A 10,000-nucleotide genomic window follows, 5' to 3' on the forward strand; every position below is an offset into this window, starting at 1 on the left:
CGGCACAATAATGCACATTCCGCAGGCTTGATGTTTAAACCCGTGGTCTCGCTCTTGCAATTATCACACTTTCCTTTCTCTCAACCACTGAGATCTACTTACATGTCAATTTACCCGTGTTCTCTCACTTTGCTGTTTTTCAGCAACAGTTTCGGTACGACGGTCTCTGCTTCGTGTGTTGTTTAAGTCATGTCAGATACCGAAACATCCCCCTGAGGTAGAGGATACGTCAGATGTTCCAGCGATCGGATCTACACCCACTCCCATGACTAGGTTTCCCCCCTAGAAGAATTAACAGAATCGCCATTAGGCAGGTGGGCCGTTAACCAATGCGTAACTTCTGGTAATACCGTCCGAGAGGGGAATTCACAGTGGTTCCAGGAGCTACTCACAACTGGCTACAAATGTACTCACTCCCAAACGAGGGTATACTTTTCTCGGGAGAAGAGGTCGAATTCTGCGTAGCCAGCGAAGGGGGAATATTTCCAAGATGCAAGGCTATGGGCGTCTCCTACCAGGCCGGTCCGTCATCCGCTCTTCCACCGCCGCCACCCTGGCTCCTTTCGCTAGTCTCAAGGTCCTGGCTCTGGTGGCTATCCAGACGTCTTTCAAACCTCTGATTCCAGTCTACAGTGTATCCTCTCAAACCTCTGATTCCAGTCTACAGTGTATCCTTTCAAACCTCTGATTCCAGTCTACAGTGTATCCTTTCAAACCTCTGATTCCAGTCTACAGTGTATCCTCTCAAACCTCTGATTCCAGTCTACAGTGTATCCTTTCAAACCTCTGATTCCAGTCTACAGTGTATCCTCTCAAACCTCTGATTCCAGTCTACAGTGTATCCTTTCAAACCTCTGATTCCAGTCTACAGTGTATCCTCTCAAACCTCTGATTTCAGTCTACAGTGTATCCTTTTCATCACAGAGGTTGTGGTAGCATTTAGCATCGTTGTGATGTTTTGCTCCATGTTTAACCCCAGGAGAAGAGAGTTTGATAATCTCCAAGATTGGGTGGTTAGCCATCATTCCACGTTAATATACACTGCTCAAAAAAATAAAGGAAACACTTAAACAACACAATGTAACTCCAAGTCAATCACACTTCTGTGAAATCAAACTGTCCACTTAGGAAGCAACACTGATTGACAATAAATTCCACATGCTGTTGTGCAAATGGAATAGACAAAAGGTGGAAATTATAGGCAATTAGCAAGACACCCCCCAAAAAAGGAGTGATTCTGCAGGTGGTGACCACAGACCACTTCTCAGTTCCTATGCTTCCTGGCTGATGTTTTGGTCACTTTTGAATGCTGGCGGTGCTCTCAGTCTAGTGGTATGAGACGGAGTCTACAACCCACACAAGTGGCTCAGGTAGTGCAGCTCATCCAGGATGGCACATCAATGCGAGCTGTGGCAAAAAGGTTTGCTGTGTCTGTCAGCGTAGTGTCCAGAGCATGGAGGCGCTACCAGGAGACAGGCCAGTACATCAGGAGACGTGGAGGAGGCCGTAGGAGGGCAACAACCCAGCAGCAGGACCGCTACCTCCGCCTTTGTGCAAGGAGGTGCACTGCCAGAGCCCTGCAAAATGACCTCCAGCAGGCCACAAATGTGCATGTGTCAGCATATGGTCTCACAAGGGGTCTGAGGATCTCATCTCGGTACCTATTGGCAGTCAGGCTACCTCTGGCGAGCACATGGAGAAATGCCACCCCACACCATGACTGACCCATCGCCAAACCGGTCATGCTGGAGGATTTTGCAGGCAGCAGAACGTTCTCCACGGCGTCTCCAGACTCTGTCACGTCTGTCACATGTGCTCATGTGCTCAGTGTGAACCTGCTTTCATCTGTGAAGAGCACAGGTCGCCAGTGGCAAATTTGCCTATCTTGGTGTTCTCTGGCAAATGGCAAACGTCCTGCACGGTGTTGGGCTGTAAGCACAACCCCCACCTGTGGACGTCGGGCCCTCATACCACCCTCATGGAGTCTGTTTCTGACCGTTTGAGCAGACACATGCACATTTGTGGCCTGCTGGAGGTCATTTTGCAGGGCGCTGGCAGTGCACCTCATTGCACAAAGGCGGAGGTAGCGGTCCTGCTGCTGGGTTGTTGCCCTCCTACGGCCTCCTCCACGTCTCCTGATGTACTGGCCTGTCTCCTGGTAGCGCCTCCATGCTCTGGACACTACGCTGACAGACACAGCAAACCTTTTTGCCACAGCTCGCATTGATGTGCCATCCTGGATGAGCTGCACTACCTGAGCCACTTGTGTGGGTTGTAGACTCCGTCTCATGCTACCACTAGAGTGAGAGCACCGCCAGCATTCAAAAGTGACCAAAACATCAGCCAGGAAGCATAGGAACTGAGAAGTGGTCTGTGGTCACCACCTGCAGAATCACTCCTTTTTTGGGGGTGTCTTGCTAATTGCCTATAATTTCCACCTTTTGTCTATTCCGTTTGCACAACAGCATGTGAAATTTATTGTCAATCAGTGTTGCTTCCTAAGTGGACAGTTTGATTTCACAGAAGTGTGATTGACTTGGAGTTACATTGTGTTGTTTAAGTGTTCCCTTTATTTTTTTGAGCAGTGTATAACGTCATTCACTTTCAGCTATCAGGGTGATTCATTGCTCATTTTACGGATAGTCTCTTGAGAAGTATAATTCAGAATTAGCCAATGAATAGGTATAGTCATTATAATACAGCCTTTCAATGTAGCGTCTATTGTGCTAAACAAATCAGTACAATCTGTTATTGTCATATTCCCACAGCAAGCTCTGAACCTCTTCACCTGGATCATAGCAGCTAGCTAGCTACTATCCGAGTGGCTACTCCTGGCTAACATCTCGTGCCCGAAGTAAGCACCGGTTACCCTGGAACTAGCCTTGTGCTAGGCCCATCTCCCGGCTAGCTGAAGAGGTCCATCAGCCACTCCTTGGGCTACAATATCTATTTTGCCAATTGGCTTGGACCCCTTTTACTGCCGACACGGAGCCCCAACAATCACGACTGGTCTACCGATGTAATCCGCCCGAGGGGGTTTCAACAGGCACCTCCGTCGCGACGTCCCCTGAAGGCCCATCCGCTAGCCTGCTAGCCGTGGCCTGCTAGCTGTCTGAATCACTGTGTCTCCAGTTCGCCTAGCTACCCACTGGTCCCTATGATCACTCGGCTATGCATGCCTCTCCCTAATGTCAATATGCTTTGTCCATTTATGTTTTGGTTTGTGATTATTGTCTTATTTCATTGAGACTCCAGCCCTGCTCAATATGCCTTAGCTAGCCATTTTGTTTCACCTCCCAGACATGCGGTGACCTCACCTGGTCTAAATGATGTCTCTAGAGACAATATCTCTCTCATCATCACTCAATGCCTAGGTTTACCTCCACTGTATTCACATCATACCACACCCTTGTCTGTACACTATGCCTTGAATCTATTCCTCCGCGCCGAGAAACCTGCTCCTTTTACACTCTGTTCTGAACGCACTAGACGACCAGTTCTTATAGCCTTTACCCGTGCCCTTATCTTACTCCTCCTCTGTTCCTCTAGTGATGTAGAGATTAATTCAGGCCCTGCAGCACCTAGCTCCAGTCCCATTCCCCAGGCGCTCTCATTTGTTGACTCCCGTAACCGTAAAAGCCTTGGTTTAATGCATGTTAACATTAGAAGCCTCCTCCCTAAGTTTGTTTTATTCACTGCTTTAGCACACTCTGCCGGATGTCCTAGCCGTGTCTGAATCCTGGCTTCGGAAGTCCACCAAAAATCCAAAAAATGTCCATCCCTAACTATAACATTTTCCGCCAAAATAGAACTGCCAAAGGGGGCGGAGTTGCAAACTACTGCATTGATAGCCTGCAGAGTTCTGTCATACTATCCAGGTCAGTGCACAAACAATTCGAGCTTCTACTTCTAAAAATCCACCTTTCCAGAAACAAGTCTCTCACCGTTGCTGATTGTTATAGACCACCTTCTGCCCCCAGCTGTGCGAGTGCTTTCCTCACCATCTTAAATAAGCAAGCCCCGTTTAAAAAATGTAGAACCAGGAACAGATCTAGCCCTTGGTTCACTCCAGACCTGACTGCCCTTGACCAGCACAAAAACTTCCTGTGGCGTGTACTGCATTAGCATCGAATAGCCCCCGCGATATGCAACTTTTCAGGGAAGTCAGGAACCAATATACACAGGCAGTTAGGAAAGCAAAGGCTAGCTTTTTCAAACAGAAATTTGCATCCTGTAGCACAAACTCAAAAAAGTTCTGGGACACTGTAAAGTCCATGGAGAATAAGAGCACCTCCTCCCAGCTGCCCACTGCACTGAGGCTAGGAAACACTGTCACCACCGATACATCCACGATAACTGAAAATTTCAATTAGCACTTTTCTACGGCTGGCCATATTTTCCACCTGGCTACCCCTACCGTGGCCAACTTCTCAGCACCACCTGCAACAACTTGCCCCCCCCCCCCCCCGCTTCTCCTTCACCCAAATCTAGACAGCGGATGTTCTGAAAGAACTGTAAAATCTGGATCCCTACATATCAGCTGAGCTAGACAATCTGGACCCTCTCTTTCTAAAATTATCCACGAAATTGTTGCAACCCCTATTACTAGCCTGTTCAACCTCTCTTTCGTATTGTCTGAGATCCCCAAAGATTGGAAAGCAGCCGCGGTCATCGCCCTCTTCAAAGGGGGAGACACTCTAGACCCAAACTGTTACAGACTATATCCATCCTGCACTGCCTGTCTAAAGTCTTCGAAAGCCAAGTTAATAAACAGATCACCGACCATTTAGAATCCCACTGTACCTTCTTACAGGCCTGTTTGAATTTATTTCATTGGATAATTCAATTCATTTCTCTTTGAAGGGTAACTCTGAATCCCAATTTCAGCCTTTGAAAAAAAAGAAAATATATTAATAACATTTTGAATGGTGTACCAATACACCCAGTCTCTAAAGATACAAAGAGTGGAAGGAAACTGGTCAAGGATTTCACCATGAGGCAATTTCTGATTTTAAATACTGCTTACAGAGTTTTTAATGGCTGTGATAGGAGACAACTGAGGATGGATCAACAACATTGTAGTTACTCGACAATACTCAGAGTGAAAAGATGGAATCCTGTACATAATAAAAATATTCCAGAAACATCCTGTTTGCAAAGTTATACTGCAAAAAATGTGGCTAAGCAATTAACTTTATATCCTGAATACAAAGTGTTATGTTTGGGGCAAATCCAACACATCACTGAGTACCAGCATAGTGGTGTAGAAGAATGGAGATGAAAGTGCCTTGGAAAGCTACACACGCCTCCTCTGGTACGGTCAGGCCAATATCTAGAGTAAAAACACAGGACAGATAAACAGGCAGGAATTGCCACTCTGCAGGAAACAGTCATTTAGTTATTTGCAACCTCTTAGTAGTAGTGTTCCCAACCTGCCTCGGTATGCTCCAAATCCTCCTGTACAGAAAAGGTATTTTTTCTTCTCTCATGAATTATTTTTAGTGGTATTATCTTATGGGTATGATTCTTATTGGCAAGGACTACGGAGAAAACATATATAAAACAAATGGAATAGAGATAAGCACAGGCAAAATCCTAGAGGAAAACCTCTTTCAGTTTGCTTTCCAACAGACACTGGGAGACAAATTCACCTTTCAGCAGGACAATTACCTAAAACACAAGGCCAAATATACACCAGGGTTGCTTACCAAAGACAACATTGAATGTTCCTGAGAGGCCTAGTTACAGTTTGGACTTAAATCGGCTTTAAAATCTATGGCAAGACATGAAAATGGCTGTCTAGTAATGATCAAGAACCAACTTGACAGAGCTGAAAGAAATGCCCTTAGATACTTACCCTGAAAGACGTACAGCTGTAATCGCTGCCAAAGGGGATTCTAACATTTACTCAGGAGGTTGAATACTTGTTAGAAATTTTCTTCCACTTTTGACTTGAGTATTTTGTGTAGATCGTTTGACAATTAAATCCATTTTTATCCCCCTTTGTAACACATCAAAATGTAGACAAAAAGTGATGTGAATATTTTTTGAAGGCACTGTATATGTGAACGGGTTATTTCAGTGTCTTTATGGACAAGTAAGGGCTTGTCATGGTATGTATTTGAATTTTTGAAATGTTTTTTTTTAACCTTTATATTTTTAAGTACTTATTTTACCAGGTATGTTGACTGAGATCACATTTACAGCAACAACCTGGGGAATAGTTACAGGGGAGAGGAAGGGGGATGAATGAGTCAATTGTAAACTGGAGATGATTATGTGACCACGATGGTATGAGGGCCAGGTTGGAAATTTATCCTGCACACCAGGGTTAACACCCCTACTCTGACCACAGAGTCAGGACACCAGGGTTAACACCCCTACTCTGACCACAGAGAGTCAGGACACCAGGGTTAACACCCCTACTCTGACCACAGAGAGTCAGGACACCAGGGTTAACACCCCTACTCTGACCACAGAGAGTCAGGACACCAGGGTTAACACCCCTACTCTGACCACAGAGAGTCAGGACACCAGGGTTAACACCCCTACTCTGACCACAGAGAGTCAGGACACCAGGGTTAACACCCCTACTCTGACCACAGAGAGTCAGGACACCAGGGTTAACACCCCTACTCTGACCACAGAGAGTCAGGACACCAGGGTTAACACCCCTACTCTGACCACAGAGAGTCAGGACACCAGGGTTAACACCCCTACTCTGACCACAGAGAGTCAGGACACCAGGGTTAACACCCCTACTCTGACCACAGAGAGTCAGGACACCAGGGTTAACACCCCTACTCTTACGGTAAGTACCATGGGATCTTTAGTGACCACAGAGAGTCAGGACACCCCATCTGAAAGACCGCACCCTACACAGTGCATTGTCCCCAATAATTGCCCTGGGGCATTGGGATATATACCAGCATACCACCCTGCATACCACTGCTGGCTTGATTCTGAAGCTAAGCAGGGTTGGTCCTGGTCAGGCCCTGGATGGGAGACCAGATGCTGCTGGAAGTGGTGTTGGAGGGCCAGTAGGAGGCACTCTTTCCTCTGGTCTAAAAAAATAATAATATCCCAATGCCCCAGGGCAGTGATTGGGTGACACTGCCCTGTGTAGGGTGCCGTCTTTCGGATGGGACGTTAAACGGGTGTCCTGACTCTCTGAGGTCATTAAAGATCCCATGACGCTTATCGTAAGAGTAGGGGTGTTAACCCCGGTGTCCTGGCTAAATTCCCAATCTGGCCCTCAAACCATCATGGTCACCTAATAATCCCCAGTATTCAATTGGCTCATTCATCCCCCTCCTCTCCCCTGTAACTATTCCCCAGGTCGTTGCTGCAAATGAGAACGTGTTCTCAGTCAACTTACCTGGTAAAATAACGGTAAAATAAAAAAATAAAAAAAAATAAAAAAATTTGACAAGAGGAAAGGATACCTCCTACTGGCCCTCCAAAACCACTTCCAGCAGCATCTGGTTTCCCATCCAGCGGACCAACCAGGATCTGACCTGCTTAGCTTCAGAGGCAAGCCAGCAGTGTGATGCAGCGTGGTATGTGTAGTGTTTCTCTTGTTTATGTTTATTTTGTGTTTACCGCTTTGTTGAAAACTGTCACACAATACTTACCCAATTCCACTCTTCTAGCACGTCCTGGTTGGTCCCCTGGATGGGAGACCAGATGCTGCTGGAGGTGGTGTTGGAGGGACAGGCAGCACAGCGTTGGATAGAGACGTGTACTTGACTATCCCTCACTATCATTCACTAAAACTCTAAAGCAATTGTAAGGCTAAGTCACTCTGGAAAAAGAGCATCTGCTTAAAAGACTAAAATATAAAATGTGTGTGTGTGTGTGTGTGTGTGTGTGTGTGTGTGTGGTTGTGAACACTAAATAAATCATCCTAACCTTTCCCATAACCTTTCCCCCTCCCTCCCTCACCCCTCCCTGACCTTACAAGACACATTAAAGACCTCTTCATTAAAGATCATCCGTTCACCCATCTCTCCTTCCATCCCTGCACCCCTCTGCTCCCTCCTTACATCTACCGGTTCAAACGGAGGATCTCAGCGTGCTGTGTGTGTGTGTTTTCACTATTCTTGTGGGGACCAGAAGTCATCACAAGGATAGAAAAACAAGGACATTTCGCGGGTCTCCACGAGAAAAAAAAGGTATTTTAGTCTTAGGGGTTAGACTTAGGGTTAGGGTTAGGGGTTAGAGATAGGGTTAGGGGTTAGAGTTAGGGTTAGGGGTTAGAGTTAGGGTTAGGGTTAGGGATTAGAGTTAGGGTTAGGGGTTAGAGTTAGGGTTAGGGTTAAGGTAAGGGGTTAGAGTTAGAATTAGGGTTAGGGTTAAGGTAAGGGGTTAGGGGTTAGGGTTAGGGGTTAGGGGGTAGAATTAGGGTTAGGGTTAGGGGTTAGGGGTTAGAATTAGGGTTAGGGGTTAGAATTAGGGTTAGGGTTAAGGTAAGGGGTTAGAATTAGGGTTAGGGTAAGGGGTTAGAGTTAGGGTTAGGGGTTAGAATTAGGGTTAGGGTTAAGGTAAGGGGTTAGGGGTTAGAATTAGGGTTAGGGGTTAGAATTAGGGTTAGGGTTAAGGTAAGGGGTTAGGGGTTAGGGTTAGAATTAGGGTTAGAATTAGGGTTAGGGTTAAGGTAAGGGGTTAGGGGTTAGAATTAGGGTTAGGGGTTAGAATTAGGGTTAGGGTTAAGGTAAGGGGTTAGGGGTTAGAATTAGGGTTAGGGTAAGGGGTTAGGGTTAGAGTTAGGGTTAGGGTTAAGGTAAGGGGTTAGGGTTAGAGTTAGGGGTAGGGTTAAGGTAAGGGGTTAGGGGTTAGACTTAGGGTTAGGGTTAAGGTAAGGGGTTAGGGTTAGAGTTAGGGTTAAGGTAAGGGGTTAGGGTTAGAGTTAGGGTTAGGGTTAAGGTAAGGGGTTAGGGTTAGAATTAGGGTTAGGGTTAAGGTAAGGGGTTAGGGGTTAGAATTAGGGTTAGGGTTAAGGTAAGGGGTTAGGGTTAGAATTAGGGTTAGGGTTAAGGTAAGGGGTTAGGGGTTAGAATTAGGGTTAGGGTTAAGGTAAGGGGTTAGGGTTTAGACTTAGGGTTAGGGTTAAGGTAAGGGGTTGGGGGTTAGACTTAGGGTTAAGGTAAGGGGTTAGGGGTTAGAATTAGGGTTAGGGTTAAGGTAAGGGGTTAGGGGTTAGAATTAGGGTTAGGGTTAAGGTAAGGGGTTAGGGTTTAGAATTAGGGTTAGGGTTAAGGTAAGGGGTTAGGGTTAGAGTTAGGGTTAAGGTAAGGGTTAGGGTTAGAGTTAGGGTTAAGGTAAGGGTTAGGGTTAGAGTTAGGGTTAGGTTAAGGTAAGGGGTTAGGGTTAAGGTAATGGGCTAGGGTTAGAATTAGGGTTAAGGTAAAAGGTTAGGGTTAGGATTAGGGTTAGGGTAAAGTGTTAGGGTTAGAATTAGGGTTAGGGTTAAGGTAAGGTGTTAGGGAAAATAGGATTTTGAGAGAGGTAATTTTTTTCTTTAATGATACATCCTCATTAAAACCTCACCTTTGACCCTGTTCCTCCTTGTAAGCCAAAATAGCCAGATTTGCCTGAGCAAACAAAAATTCAACATCACAGATTTGGTCTTCTCTTTATTTGAATAGTACCCCATTATAAACATCTTGACAGTAAAACCCGCACCCAACCTCTCACACAGACATTCCAACAGAGACATTAATGGCATTAACAGTCTGATGGTCTTGAGATGGAAGCTATTTTTCAGTCTCTCGGTCCCAACTTTAATGCACCTGTACTGACCTCGCCTTCTGTATGGTAGCGGGGTGAACAGGCAGTGGCTCGGGTGGTTGCTGTCCTTGATGATCTTTATGGCCTTCCTGTGCCATCGGGTGCTGTAAGTGTCCTGGAGGGCAGGTAGTTCGCCCCCCCAGTGATTGTGCAGAACGCACCACCATCTGGAGAGCCCTGCGGTTGTGGGCGGTGCAGTTGCCGTGCCAGA

This window comes from Salvelinus fontinalis, chromosome 16 (assembly GCF_029448725.1).
Source record: "Salvelinus fontinalis isolate EN_2023a chromosome 16, ASM2944872v1, whole genome shotgun sequence".
Classification (NCBI taxonomy): domain Eukaryota; kingdom Metazoa; phylum Chordata; class Actinopteri; order Salmoniformes; family Salmonidae; genus Salvelinus; species Salvelinus fontinalis.